Source organism: Schistocerca piceifrons, chromosome 5 (assembly GCF_021461385.2).
Source record: "Schistocerca piceifrons isolate TAMUIC-IGC-003096 chromosome 5, iqSchPice1.1, whole genome shotgun sequence".
Classification (NCBI taxonomy): Eukaryota; Metazoa; Arthropoda; class Insecta; order Orthoptera; family Acrididae; genus Schistocerca; species Schistocerca piceifrons.
The window spans coordinates 44,380,796-44,396,792 of NC_060142.1; the positions used below are offsets into that span (position 1 = coordinate 44,380,796).

Here is a 15,997-nt window from a genome sequence, read left to right on the forward strand (position 1 = left end):
TAAGCTTTCCTTAAATTTTACGTAAGTGGTATTGGCAGTAAATTTCATTATTATTTTTCGCGTGCGTTGGTGCACTTTGCACATATTTTTCGGTGACATAAACTAAAGATGCCGTTTTCTGACTCGTAATACTTTTCATGTCGTGGTGCGAACTGCTTTTCTTGGTGAGCTTTAGCAGTAAGAAGCTCTGAGGATGTGGGAGAGGAGTGTCACAAGAGTGGCACACCAAAAGCGACCTCCTGAGGGCTGAGGGATTGTGTCTTTCAAAGACTCGTTCGCGGGGGGAGGGGGGTGTGTGATTATCATCACATAGAAGCTACCCTCATGTTGTCTTCGGGAAGTCGCTTCATCTAGCATCATACTGGCACCCAGCACATTTCTACTTTGGATGGCTGAGGCGAAAGCATTTGGTCCGGATGACGGAACTCTACCCAGCAGGAGGTGTACATCTGCACCGTGCAAAGAAAAGTACAATCAACTGGTAAACACCTCCCGGCTATCCAAAAACACATCGCAAAACAACTGTGACCACAATACAGATTCAGAAGATGCCAGAGTTGACTGCAAGCCTCGAGCACAGTTTCATAACTTTTCCTGTGTCCTGTGATGTGAGGTTAGATGCTGACTGAGAGGGCGCCAATTGATGAAAGTGATGTTACGTCAGGAGTATACAACTTGTTGTGTAAAGTTTTAAGCAAAGGTGGGGATGATTTGATTATTTTTCAATGATCAAATGCGTATTTCTCACCGTAAGATTCACTGTCAGGGCTGCCATTTTCCATAGCAATAATAATGGCTTTGTGTACATTTACTCCTGCGTTGGGTACTAAGAGTGTGTCTGCATCACGATTACTTCTGAAATAAGTAACTTCACACACACATATGTGTGGTTTCGCAGATGTAGAAAAAAATGTCGTTACAGCGTTGGTCTTCTCAGCTACTTGCGAACTCAAGAGTACAAAGATACACGTGTCGTGGAAGATGGAAGACGAAAAATATATGTTAGCTTATATTGGTGATAATGATGGTGTGTGTGTGTGTGTGTGCGTGCGTGTGTGTGTGTGTGTGTGTGTGTGTGTGTGTGTGTGAGAGAGAGAGAGAGAGAGAGAGAGAGAGAGAGAGAGAGAGAGAAAGAGAAAGAGAGAGAAAGAGAGAGAGTAATGGAGCTTTCTCGCAGCTTAAAACTGTGAGTTGACAGTGACTGTCTCGGAACCTGTCTTTTGTGGGAAATGCTGTACAGCCCCAATTGTCAGTCGAAACACTAAACAAATAAATTAATAATTTTTATTGTGTTTCTCTCTAGTTACGATTTGGCCAGCCAGCCAGCTACATGTGCCGCTATTGTGTGGAAACCAGCGGACCGAAACCGAAGCGCACAAAAAAAAGAATAAATAAAAGAAAGGTTCAAATGGCTCTGAGCACTATGAGACTTAACATCTGAGGTCATCAGTCCCCTAGAACTTAGAACTACTTAAACCTAACTAACCTAAGGACATCACACACGTCCATGTTCGAGGCAGGATTCGAACCTGCGACCATAGCGGTCGCGCAGTTCCAGACTGAAGCGCCTAGAACTGCTCGGCCACACCGGCCGGCAAGCGCAATACAGAGTCCATACTAAAACGCAGATAGCCCAGCGTTCTTACAATAAGCAATTAGGTGGTGTGAGAGAAGGGCCATTTCACTGCGTCTCGCATCTGCCTGCAGAGATATGTTTCTGGATTACTCTTGTTGTGTCTAGACAAGACAGCCTAGACACAATGAGAGGAAGCCGAAAGGCACGCGCAAAGCTAAAGCTGGATGGCGTGAGGTCTGAAACAGGATACGTAATGAATGCTATAAAGAAAAGTACGTAGCTTCTGGAATACTTAACTCTAATCCATCCTTTTGGTACATCTGGAGATTGTGGCGATACAAGTGAGACTCTTTAGATACATGCAATGTTACTAATGGCGCCTTGCTAGGTCGTAGCCATTGACTTAGCTGAAGGCTATTCTAACTATTGGCTCGGCTAATGAGCAATGCCTCGTCCATGTAGTCGCTAGCAAAGTCGTCCGTACAACTGGGGCGAGTGCTATCCCGTATCTCGAGACCTGCCTTGTAGTGGCGCTCGGTCTGCGATCCCTGACAGTGGCGACACGCGGGTCCAACATGTACTAATGGACCGTGGCCGATTTAAAGCTATCACCTAGCAAGTGTGGTGTCTGGCGGTGACACCACAACTCTGTATTGTGAGCTGGTTCTCCTGTAGTCTGCCTCTGTATCCGTTGTGTTTCAGCTTCTCTTCAGGGCAGCTGACGTAGGCCATCTGCAGCTGCTCCCTTCTATTCAGGATATCTGTCTCGGCCTCTTTCTGCTATTCTACATTCGCTCTTCTAAAGCCACTGTTCCTTTTTAACATCTTCTGACTTACGGCTACCCACCCTTGTTATCCGACTGGTATATGAAAAATCTACATCCTCCCTGTAGGGTCCCACCGTTGACTGAATCCGTAATAAACGCAGACATTTGTTTCATTGTCTGACTTATTATGGCCCCTGTCAAATCAAATCATCCATTCTGTCCAGATCCCTCTCTCCCTCTGTCCTGTACAGTGCTCTTAACGACTGAGCTTTCAGTTACGACACACAACACACTCACTGCTTCAGTACCTCTCTCCTACTCTCAGATATTGTCAGAAGGTCCCCTGCAAACCTCGTTGGGCTAGCACTCCTAGCATTTGGCGAAGAGATGGCTCATCCCTATCGCATAGGTTGTTTCCAGGATGACTGTCCACACTGCTACGGACCGAGAGCTGTTTTTGAAATTGTTGTCAAGTTTGTAAAGGAGGAGAGACATACTACGACAAAAAGACACTTTGAGGGTGTGTAGTGAGTCGTGGCTGATAGATCGCTCGACAACACCATTTGCCGCGAAAGTCAAAGTACTCATATTTCATTGCACAGTGGAGAGGAGAAGGTCGTGTACTATCGGACATCTTAGCTTTTTCGAAATTACAATATTTTCGGTCTACTGGAACATTACTATTATGCATTACTTAATAAAATTATAAAACGCAGTCTCATAAGGATTTAACTTCGGTGCAAGTTTTGAATTTCGATAATTTTAATTTTTCGAGGGCTGTATTAAACATTGAAAAAAATTTCAGTTGGATCATAAGTGATTATAAACCTCGATTATTCCTCAGCTCACCTAGTTTGTTAAATAATCTCTCAACTTGTTCGTTGCTGGAACCTGGTGTGTCCTGCAAACTCGTCTTTACATCTGTCCTCAGCCAAAGTCTTCAAGTTTTTGTGTTTTTGAACCGAAAATTTGGAAATTTGTGGTTAGTTCCTATGGGACTAAGCTGCTGACGTCATCGGTCCCTAGGCTTACACACTATTTAACCTACGCTTACGTTAAGGACAACACACACACCCATGCCCGAGGGAGGACTCGAACCTCCGACGGGGGAAGCCGCGCGAACCGTGGCAATGCACCTTAGACTGCGCGGCTACCCCGCGCGGCTTTTTGAGCCGGTACTTTATTCTGATTCGCTCTGAATATTTGTAAACTAGACGCAAGAACTCTTATTCATTCAATGACGTAAGCTGGCCATCTAAATTTTTAATATTATAGTACAATGCTGGTTTCGGTTCATCACTGAAAGTTGTCTGAAATATATAACATTTCCAAAAAAATTTTCATTGCCATTTCTTTGTTTTCCTTTACGGTAAAGCTGTAGGTCTGCCGCCTAATATACTTCTTGCAACTGAATACTTTTGACTCGCTCGCATGACTGTCATTTCATTTCAAGAGTTATCGGTCCTGGTGATGTAGCGGTAAAGCGAATGCCTGGAAGCTGATTGCTCATGGGATCGAATCCCAGTCAGACCACACAAATTTTTAGTCTACCTTTGATCTAGCCTTCACTTTTCAACGACGTGAGGAGTCCCCAAAAACGACACACGACACAGATTCCAGCTTAAATTGTAGGTCCTCTTTCCTCAATAGTATACACGCTGTAGATTAGGAACACACAAATCACCGAAGTGGCTTCCAATGGAACAGTAGTTCCCAACCTGGGGGTAATTACCCCCTGAGGGGTAAAACAAATTTTTCTGAATGGTAAAAACAAACGGGTTTGACGGTTTTGGTCACGAAATGAAAATGATTTTAATTTTTTTTTACTGTTATCAATATTTCGTAACACTGTAAAACTGATTACATAAGTGACGAATAATTACAATTTATTTTTCAAGTAGTAACATGCCGCGTGACACAGTGTGGTTGAGTTTACAGCTTGCGAAACTAATCTGAGAACATCTTCCTCACATAGTCTATCTACTACACACATGCTTTGTGCCATGCACCTGTGACAGTAAAACTGAAACATATACTGGACGAACGAACAAACGAAAATTTGTACCAAGGCCAGGATTCGAACCCGAGTCACCTGCTCGCTAGGCAGATGCGCCAACCACTACGCCACCCTGGCACAGTGGCTTTGGACAACTGCACGGACTACCCTAGCACGCGTCTGTCCTCAATCTAAATTCCCATTCATGCCTTAGTCCACTTGGTATTCTCCCCAAACTCCAACAGCACTTGTGCAAAGCCAGTGTGCCATGGCGGTGTAGTGGTTAGCGCACGTGCCGAGTGAGCAGAAACCCGGGTTTGAATCACAGCCTTGGTACAAATTTTCATTCGTCGCTTCAGTCTACATATATACGTCACAGATGTTTGAGACTCAGAACGGTTTCTGGAACTATATAGTTCATCTGAATCATTTACATCATATCTCATGAAATTGCCTTCTCCGAGTTGTAGGCAGTTCCCTCAACGGACCAGGGATTACTTGTTATTCACTTCGCAACACATAAACAAACTAATTGACAGTACAAGAGAAAAGTAATTATGTAATGACTATTATATCGGTTTAGGGCGTACAAAGTATAGTTATTATTATCAGTCGTATTGCTGGCATGGTCATACACCAAGCATTAGCAGCATAAAGTCCTCCATTTTCTGTTAGTTCAGAAGTAAGGAGCCGATCAAGCAAGTGATTACAAACAATCAATATAGTCTGCACATTTTAACTTGGTTGATGTTAAATTGAGATGCAAAATGTGGGTGTAGCAGGTATCACTACGGAGAGGAGCGGTGCACAGGAAGCATCCTTTGTAGCAAGAGTCTGCCCTCAGTGTGGATACTTGCTGAGAAGAAGTTGTTTGTAGGTATCACTCGCAATGCACTGAGAATTGTTTCACTATTCTATTAAAAGAAGCTCATTAGCTCGTAGTTTAATAAAACACCCACAGAAATTTTGTAACAGTTATCTCTAGTCATTTTAAAGCTTAGTTGTGGGCGGGGCACGGAGGTGGGGAGGAGGGAGCCGAGGGGAGGAGGGAGCCGAGGGGAGGATACTTGTTTCAAATGTTCAAATGTGTGTTAATTCCTTAGGGACCAAACCTAGTCTTACACACTACTTAAACTACCTTACGTTAACAACAACAACAACAACAACAACAACAAACACACACACACACACACACACACACACACACATGCCCGAGGAAGGACTCGAACCTCCGACGGGAGGGGCCGCGCAATCCGTGACGTGGCGCCTCAAACCGTGCGCCCACTCCGCGCAGGTGACACTTGTTTATATCACATTGGACTGAAAGGTAATAGTCACAGTGTGGTGTGAGTACTGTAAGACCTTCAGTACGCACATCATCAGATCATTTGACTTGTCGCTCTAACGAAATAGGCGAGTGTCAGCAATATGTCTCGTGGTCTTATCGTGGCGTGTTCATCTTCTGCCATTAGGTCAGACGATAGAAATGCCACTTGCACGCTTAGAGTAGCAGATTGAAGGTGACCAACTTTAAACAGAACTTGATTAATTTTCACACACATTAATTAAAATAATAACAAGCATAAAAATTACTTAACTTGGTTCTGGATGCTATTTACAATTGACAATCTGAAGTTCCTTTGGTATTGGTACGTTAATCTTATTCTCACATATATCTCTGATACTTGACAAAAGTATCTATACATTTCTCTTCATGGCTATGTACAGGAATATGGTAATCTTACTAGGCGCAGACTGAAACTTGACTATAGATTGGTGCAGACTAATGCAGACTGACTAATCGGAGGTCTGTACACTCGTCATAATACCTCGCACGTTTATGTATCACTGCGCGAGTGTGATCCGTGAGGAGAAAAGGTTCTACATAAGCACCAATCTCATTGGCTGCGTTACATATTAATACGCGGATCGGCGGAAGCAGAATTTGGTCCGTCTCTATGGCAGCACCATCTCGTAGTGCGGAGATGGGCAAGCGCTGCGCCTGCGCTGTTGTGCTTACCGGGGCGCGCTCTAGTGGGAAAGTTCTGTACGTGCTGACTATGTGGAACTATGTACACAACACACGGAAATGTTGAGAACCACTGCAGTAAAAAGACTTGCACTCGGTCATCAAGCCACATGCAGTCATTGTTATTATTTCAAGACGTCTTCCTTCATATTATTTTCATCCCATTTATGACCCAACGTATCGATGTTTGATTGTTAAACAAAAAGACCGAAAAAATTTAAGTTTTTATGCTACCTATTTTATTCGGTATAGCTCGAACGTACCACTGTGTTAGTTTAACACTACCAGTATTAGAACTAGGCCTGGACATGGTCACAGCCTATAGAGAATAAATTCAATCATATCTAAAGATACAATAAAAATGTAATATTATTGACTTGCAAACAAAATACACTCCGAACCTAAGTTCGTCTACTGAAAATCACTATGAGCAGATAACCTGTTGCCATTCCGAAGAGAACAGTAGTTCTGATAGAAAATAGCGTGAATGGTACTGTTGCTTCATAGTTTACACTGCAGTGCCGCGGTAGGTGTTGTCACTAGCGGTAGAGTTTAGGACCAGCTCTTGTCCGGCATAATCTGCTGCAATATATTACCCGATGTTGCCCGCCTCGGTAGATTGTTAACTAAAGGGGCCAGCTTCAATTCCAGGCCGGGTGGGAGCTTTCCTCCGCTCGGGGACTGGGTCTCGTGTGTCCTTGCGCTCGTATTATCGTAACTGACATCCCACTGTTGATATGGCTCCATGAGCACGTCTCCAAATTCAATAAATTAAAAAAAAGTAATACCAAATCTTCCCTTATAAACAATGTTGTTATACATTGGAGCGCCAAAGAAACTGGTATAGGCATACGTATTCAAATGCACAGGCAGTAGACGGCGCTGCGGTCAGCAACGCCTATATCAGACAAGTGTCTGGCGCAGTTGTTAGATCGGTTACTACTGCTACAATGGCAGGTTATCTAGATTTAAGTGAGTTTGAACATGGTGTTACAGTCGGCGCACGAGCGATGGCACACAGCATCTCCGAAGGAGCGATGAAGCGGGGACTTCCCCGTACGACCATTTCACGAGTGTACCGCAAATATCAGGAATTTGGTAAAACATCAAATCTCCGACATCGCTGCGGCTGGAAAAATATCCTGCAAGAACTGAACCATCGACGACTGAAGAACCTCGTTCAACATGACAGAAGTGCAACCTTTCCGCATATTGCTGCAGATTTCAGTGCTGGGCCATCAAGAAGCGTCAGCGTGCGTACCATTCAACGGAACATCATCGATATGGGCTTTCGGAGCCGAAGGCCCACTCGTGTACCCTTGATGACTGCACGACACTAAGCTTTACGCCTCTCCTGGGGCCGTCAAAACCGACATTGGACTGTAGACGACTGATCAACATGTTGCCTGGTCGGACGAGTCTCGTTTCAGATTGTATCCAGCGGATGGACGTATGCCGGTATGGAGACAACCGCATGGATCCATGGACGCTGCATGTCCGCTGGTAGAAGCTCTGTAATGGTGTGGGGTGTGTGAACTTGGGGTGATGTGGGACCTCTGATATGTCTACATACGACTCTTACGTACGTAAGCATCCTCTCTGATGATCTGCATCGATTCTCGTACATTGTGCTTTCAGACGAACTTGGGCAATTCTAGCAGGACAATGCGACACTCCGTCCCGCCCAGAATTGTTCCAGGAACACTTTTTTGAGTTTAAACACTTCCGATGGCCACCAAACTCGCCAGACCTGAACGTTATTGAGCATATCTGGGATGCCTTGCAACGTGCTGTTCAGAAGAGATCTCAACCCCCTCGTACTCTAACGGATTTATCGACAGCCCTGCAGGATTCATGATGTCAGTTACCTCCAGCACTACATCAGACATTAGTCAAGTCCATGCCACGTCGTGTTGCGGCAGTTCTGCGTACTCGCGGGGGCCCTGCATGATATTAGGCAGGACCACCAGTTTCTTTGGCTCTTCAGTGTTTAATACTAGCTGACAAACTCAAGATTGCCCGGGTGTCCTTTTCGCCAGTTTTCTATCAGGAACGGAAACAAATAAAAAAAACTGTGTTTGTAGTGAAGTGGGAAAGTATTTTCATGGATTCGTGAAAACACCTTTTAATTTATGAAACAGTCGTACAAAGAAGTATGCATATTGTACAAATGTATAAGTGCAGTATCCAAATTAAGAAACGTGACACTGGACAGTGTCTGTGTGCTAGACGCAACTGCTTCGCGTATCTGCAATGCGGTTTTGTAAATATCTCTATGGCAACGCCTCTTCATAGCTCTATAGACGGCGACTGTTTTCGCCTAAAGCTGTTTGCACTTCGCAGCTGAAAGCTGCCTAAAGTGCAGCCAGGGTCAGCGATTTCCCTTAAGTTGACTTTACTGTAGGAGTGTATTAGCAGTAAAGACTAAATGTATTAAAACTTCATACGTAATACGGCTTTTTTCCAAGCATCTCACTTTTTATGACGTCATATCTCTTGAAGTATGTGTCTTAAAATTATATATTTGTGGAAGTACATTCAGTGGCATATGTGGATACTGTCTGCAAGACGTGTTACGAATAGAGCTAGGCGCACAGAAGTAATAAATTTAAAAATCATGCACGATGCAGCCTTTTTCATGTACCGTGACATAATATATCCTGATCTATAATAGGTACGTGGTTCTTAGCCCTTCAGCGATTGTTGCCTGACAGTAAGAGATATGTGTAACAAGTTTGATTGAAATCGGTCTAGTGTTTAGGAGATGTGGAAAACACACGCACACACACACACACACACACACACACACACACACACACACACACACACAAACATTTTTACAATATATATGAATTTCTCTCGCTCCTACTGTTATTTCATCTGCCGTTACGACAGTCAGTTGTCACCTGAAAGTTGGCTAGGATATGAAAAAAAAGTGGCCAGGTTTGAGTAGGACTTACAGGGTTCTGCACAGGCTTAATTATTTACAATGGTAGCCAACATTAAAGCAACAAACTGCTATTTGCCGGCCGGTGTGGCCGAGTGGTTTTAGGCGCTTCAGTCTGGAATCGTGTGACCTCTACGGTCGCAGGTTCGAATCCTGCCTCGGGCATGGATGTGTGTGATGTCCTTAGATTAGTTAGGTTTAAGTAGTTCTAAGTTCTAGGGGACTGATGACCTCAGATGTTAAGTCCCATAGTGCTCAGAGACATTTCAACCATTTGAAACTGCTATTTCCCCGTCCTGTGTCTAAGTCACGATATAATCATACAAAAGTCAGCAGATGTCGGTACGATCGTGTTCTGCACAGGAAATGGAATTCTGTTCAACGGACAACCAAGGCAGCAATGACTTCAGGGCACCCATCAAGCGGAGTAGTGTTTGCAGGGTGACGAGGCGACAGTTTATAGAGACCGGAACTGTATCCCAGGGACTAGGACAGAGCAGACCACGTGTGACGTCAGAAAGAGTGGACCGTTATTTGGCTAAGGGCACGATGATACCGCCTTAGTACTGCACTGCAACTGGCATCTGACGTCGCAGCATACTCTCGACGTGTTGTATCGAGGCAAACGGTGTACAGAAGGCTTCAGCAGAGTGGCCTTTATTGTTGGAGACCTGCTGTCTGTTTACCTCTGGCGTGGCTTCACAGAAGGGAACGTCTAGAGTGGAGTGTGGGCAGAGATTGTGTTGATCACTCGAACACCTCTTTATGATGTCAAAATTTTCAAGAATGTTTCAATTTCAGTAACATAAATGTGACATAAAATCATGCAGGAGGCAGGCGATCATCATTATAATGCTCAGTACTTCTGCATTCAGCTTGACTGCGTCGCAATGGTAAAAGTCGAACATCAGGCAAGAAATGATTTTATTGCTCATATTTTGGAATTTATCCTTCGTCACTCACTTTAGATATGGAGTTTGAAGTTGTACGTGAAACAAATAGTCGCAGACTAGTCTCTCTGGATATCTGACGAGGAATAAATTCCGAAATGCGTCATATGAGGAATAATAATTCCTTACCTGATGTTTGAGTTTTGCCATTGCGAACCTATTAACCTGAATGCAGAACTACTGATTATTTTACACTACTGGGCATTAAAATTGCAACACCTCGAAGATACGTGCTACAGACGCGAAATTTAACCGACAGGAAGAAGATGCTGTGATATGCAAATGATTAGCTTTTCAGAGCATTCACACAAGGCTGGCGCCGGTGGCGACACCCACAACGTGCTGACATGAGGAAAGTTTCCAACCGATTTCTCATACACAAACAGCAGTTGACCGGCGTTGTGTCATAAACCTTTTGTATTTCTTTTATGTTTTCGTCTTCTTTAAAGGCGAAGAGAAAAGATGAGGCGGCAGCCCATCATAGAGCCTATGCCTACCGTCAGGTATTTTTGATTTTCAGTTGTTGAAAAACGGAGGAGTTTTTCTTGTACCCGGAGGAGGTAGGAAGGATTTCGCGCTCAGCTAGTGAACGAGTGAGAAGCACGTCATTTTAAGCGAGTAATTGTAGACCGCCATTTTGGGGCCGCTATGAATAAGTATATATCTCATATGTGCACCGTTTAGAACAATACAGTATTGTTTTATTAACAAAATGGTTCAAATGGTTCTGAGCACTAAGGGACTTAACATCTGTGGTCATCAGTCCCCTAGAACTTAGAACTACTTAAACCTAACTAATCTATGGACATCACACACATCCATGCCCGAAGCAGGATTCGAACCTGCGACCGTAGCGGTCACGCGGTTCCAGACTGAAGCGCCTAGAACCGCACGGCCACACCGGCCGGCTTTTATTAACAGAAAGGTCGTGTGAGTTGTTATTTCAAATAGTACGATAATTAAAAGAACTAAGCCCACCTGTGTACTTTGGAAAATTACGAAGATCCGATAAGCTCAATGGGAACGTGGTCAAGTCTTCGAAGGTGAACACGGCGACCAAACGTACCACTATAAAGAAGGGTAAAGACGAATCTGCAGCGGAGAAAGAAACTACTTCCGCCTACAAAATAATATGCGCTAATACGAACTTATTTCCAGGTATACCTCAGCTTATTGTGCTTGTCATTCATGCCGAAAAATTGATCTCGTGAATTTAATACATTTTAAGTAGCCACGCATTTCAACATTTTATTACCATCTATTCCATTATTTTATTATTTTATTATATTATAGCAGCCTGGTGAAACGTTGTTGTGATGCCTCGTTTGAGGAGGAGAAATGCGTAGCATCACATTTCCGACTTTGATAAAGATCGGCTTGTAGCCTATTGCGATTGCTCGGAGACCATGGCAGCGGTTACCCTTGACGCTGCATCACAGACACTAGCGCCTGCGATGGTATGCTCAACGACGAACCTGGGTGCACGAATGGCAAAACGTCATTTTTTCGGATGAATCCAGGTTCTGTTTACAGGATCATGATGGTCGCATCCGTGTTTGGCGACATCGCGGTGAACGCACATTGGAAGCGTGTATTCGTCATTGGCATACTGGCGTATCACCCGGCGTGATGGTATGGGGTGCCATTGGTTACACGTCTCGGTCACCTCTTGTTCGCATTGACGGCCCTTTGAACAGTGGACGTTATATTTCAGATGTGTTACGACCCGTGGCTCTACCCTTCATTCGATCCCTGCAAAACCCTACATTTCACCAGGATAATGCACGATCGCATGTTGCAGGTTCTGTACGGGCCTTTCTGGATACAGAAAATGTTCGACTGCTGCCCTGGCCAGCACGTTCTCCAGATCTCTCACCAATTGAAAACGTCTGGTCAATGGTGACCGAGCAACTGGCTCGTTACAATACGCCAGTCACTACTCTTGATGAACTGTGGTATCGTGTTGAAGCTGCATGGGCAGCTGTACCTGTACACGCCATCCAAGCTGTGTTTGACTCAATGCCCAGGCGTATCAAGGCCTTTATTACGGCCAGAGGTGGTTGTTCTGGGTACTGATTTCTCAGGATCTATGCACCCAAACTGAATGAAAATGTAATCACATGTCAGTTCTAGTATTATATATTTGTCCAATGAATACCCGTTTATCATCTGCATTTCTTCTTGGTGTAGCAATTTTATTGGCCAGTACTGTAATTTCAAGTTTGACCTCGGATGACAAATGACAAAATAAATACTTTTTTCGTGCGATATAATTACAAATTAACAGTTTTCAGATTTTTTCCTTTACTTGTGCTGCGAAACCTTGCTTCTTCCGAAATTTTGTTATTGTAGGTTAATCGTATAAATTTTGATGAGTGACTTTGCGTGTTTTAAAGTATGTGACAGAAAAGGCGGTAGCTTTTCACTGCATTAACTTAGAGAGGCGGCCGATTTTTTTACACCGCTAAGGGACCGTAGCCCTCAGTAAATGACATAAATTTCGTCTTGATACGTCGATCCGTTCCTGAGAATAGGGGTTTTTAACAATCGGATAGACAAACGGAGAACAAAGCGATCCTATAAGAGCAGCATATTTGTCGACTGAAGTACGGAACTCTAAAAAGGATCGTAATTTTAGAAACAAAAGCGAGTCAAGTAAAACCGTTCGCTGCTGCATTGTGAGCTGCGTTCTTGTTAGTGTGCTAGATTTACCGCGTATGTAACGGATCATTGCTGAGAAAACAGAACGACACGCGCCCGCAGTTGCAGCACGAGCATCAGCGAAAATGGGACTGGGGTTTAAAGTACGGCGCGCGGCCGTAAAATGCAGGTCATTAGGTGGCGCGCGCCTTAGGCAGCCCCGCCTGCCGCCGCTGCGGTAAGCGCGCTGCGGGTTGCAGCGTCACGCGGCAGGCGCCCGGGAATACGTAGCGGCGGTAATGCGCCGTCTATGCCACCGTCCAGGCAGCCGCGGCCCGCCGCTCGGGGACTCGTTCTGCGGGTTGTGTTGACGCACTGCGCAGGCGCCGAGCCGGCAGAGACCGCGCAGGGTACGGTGGCCGGCGCCATTCGTTTGCTCGGAAGGAGAGGCCGGCACTGTCTGCCCGCTTTCGGCTGACTGGCGAAGCGCTGCGCTGACACAGTCGAAGCGCACGTCCTGCAATCTTTCTCAAACGACTTTTCAGAAACTATTCGGTAAAAAAAAAAAAAAAAAAAAAAAAAAAAAAAAAAAAAAATTGCGTTGCTTGTAGCTTAATACGCCAGCTTCATGATGACGTGTCCATCGCTTCATTAATGGTCATAGTTATTGCAATTTTCGCATTTAAGGGGGGTAGTACGTCAAACTTGCCGACTTGGAGCAGGAGAGGCACCACAGGACATTTTAATTTCCTCTGTCTATAATTTTACATATAAATTCACAAAACCTTAACAGCATGACCAGGAAGGATTCAGGATTCCTACTCATAGCAGTGGAAGCTCAAAAACGTAACAAAACACATTTTTTTTACATATGAAATTTCATCATTTTTTCACTTACTACTGGCAGCATTTGTTGCTATAGGTACACTTTTCTTCCTAAGTAAGAGAGATTTTTCGATGACTTTTACGCAGCATGCAAACCATAGTTACAGGTGTATGAAACTCTAGAAGTTTTTTAATTTATGAAAAAATGAATGAACTGTTACATTTGAGACTTCATGTTTAGAAAAAATTCAAGTTTTATAGTTAATTATCTCAATTTTTCCACAGTTTTTTAATAGATTTGGAAAATTCTAGAGTTTCATACACCTGTAACTACTGTTTGTATGCTATGAAAAATTCATCGAATAATCTCTCTTATTTAGGAAGAAAAGTGTACCTACAGCAACAAACGCAGCCAGTAATAAGTGAAAAAATGATGAAATTTCACATGTAAAAAAAGGTATTTTGCTACCTTTTTGAACTTCCACTGTGATGAGTGTGAGTCCTCAATTCTTTCTGGACATGGTGGCAAAGTTTTATGAATTTATTTGTAAAAGTATTGACAGTAGAAATTAAAATGTCCTGTGGTGACTCTCCTGCTCCACGTCGGCCCGTTTGACGTCCTACCCCCTTTTAAGGAGAAACTGCTCGAAATTCGAAAAAAATTGCAATGAAAAATAGAGGTCCCTATGATTTTGCGTTTGGTGCATAATAGATCGTATGTTGCTGTGTATGAAATTTAGCTAACATACGCAATTTTTCTTTATACTTCGGTCAGACACCAGCCTCGAGGAAATTGGTTTTATGTCGTTCAATCATTTGTGATCAAATACGCCAGCAATAAAGCCAGAAATAACCACAACTTTCCTCATATCTTACAAGCAGCTTCAGATATCGAGACGAATTTCGGTAAATGATAGCAATCGAAGAGGAGAGAAGAGTATTTTGTCATGTGGTTAATACACAAAACTTTATCATCAACCGTGTTATTCCACTATTCACAGACTTTTTGCGATGATAAAAGTGTAATTTTCAAGGACCATCGGTAGCTGGCGGAACGAGAATTGCTGTGGGTTTTGGAACAGTATGGGAGAAGACATTACATGTTTATATTTCTATTGAGGATGTGCTTTTTCATCTTAGTTGTCCTCTGTTCCTCACTTAATAAACTTAATTAAACCACTGTTTCGCGATTCTGTCGCAACTGTGTATGCACATTTTAACGCGGCAACTTGAGAAATTGTCACTCATGATGCTTCTCTGAACGCTACAAATGGTTAACATGTCAGACAAAAATAAATCGCTGCTTTTGTTGAATTTTCAATGGAATTCTTGTAAGATACCAAACAAAGCAGAATTGCCAGTAGATCTTTGCCGGCCGGTGTGGCCGAGCGGTTCTAGGCGCTTCAGTCTGGAACCGCGTGACCGCTACGGTCGCAGGTTAGAATCCAGCCTCGGGCATGGATGTGTGTGATGACCTTAGGTTAGTTAGGTTTAACTAGTTCTAAGTTCTAGGGGACTGATGACATCTGATGTTTAGTTCCATAGTGCTCAGAACCATTTGAGTCAGTAGATCTTTTTGGATGGTCACCATGCAAGTACACGTGTGGAGGGACTCCGCTTAATATTTACAGGAAATATGAGCAAAGGCTTCAGTTTAAACCGGCACTTCCCCTCCAGCACTCGCTGTTGCCCTTCCAATACATTCACAGCCCGCTCACAATCGTTACCACTACTGCACTCACACACTTGGCCAGCCAACTGCGCATCTACTGGCCACATTATCCGGCGTGCATTCTATCCTCACCTGCCTGCATTGCCTTCAACGACAAAACTAAATGATGTTGGTCCAAAAAAATGAAGTACCCGGAAGGGGAGGCGGAAATGAAATGAAACTCACGAGCTGAGATGGCATATTAGGTTATTTCAGTGATTACAAAATCGAGTAAAGTTTACGGAGAACTTGGCAGTATGGACCCACGTAGCGTTCCATCCCCTTTGACCTGCGTACATGTCCTAAAGCCACTGTATCCTCTCCTGAGACAATCTGTTTCACAGGTGTTGTGAGTCCTTTGTATTTTGGATAATAGCACTTGGATGAAGTAAACGCCCAAGCTGGTACTGCACATGTCCTATCTCGGGATGACGATGATTCAAACCTTCGTCCAGCCATCCTGATTTGGGTTTTCCGTGATTTTCCTAAATAGCTTCAGGTAAATGCTGGGATGGCTGCTGTGAAAGGGTATGGCTAATTTCCTTCTCCATCCGAC

At 43.8% G+C, this 15,997-nt stretch overlaps 1 non-coding gene across 1 annotated transcript; it reads right to left on the reverse strand.

The window, feature by feature from the left end:
- Nucleotides 1-4,405: 4,405 nt before the first annotated feature.
- Trnaa-agc lies at nt 4,406-4,477 on the reverse strand. The gene has a single exon. It is a non-coding gene; the product is annotated as a tRNA-Ala (tRNA).
- Nucleotides 4,478-15,997: the final 11,520 nt, after the last annotated feature.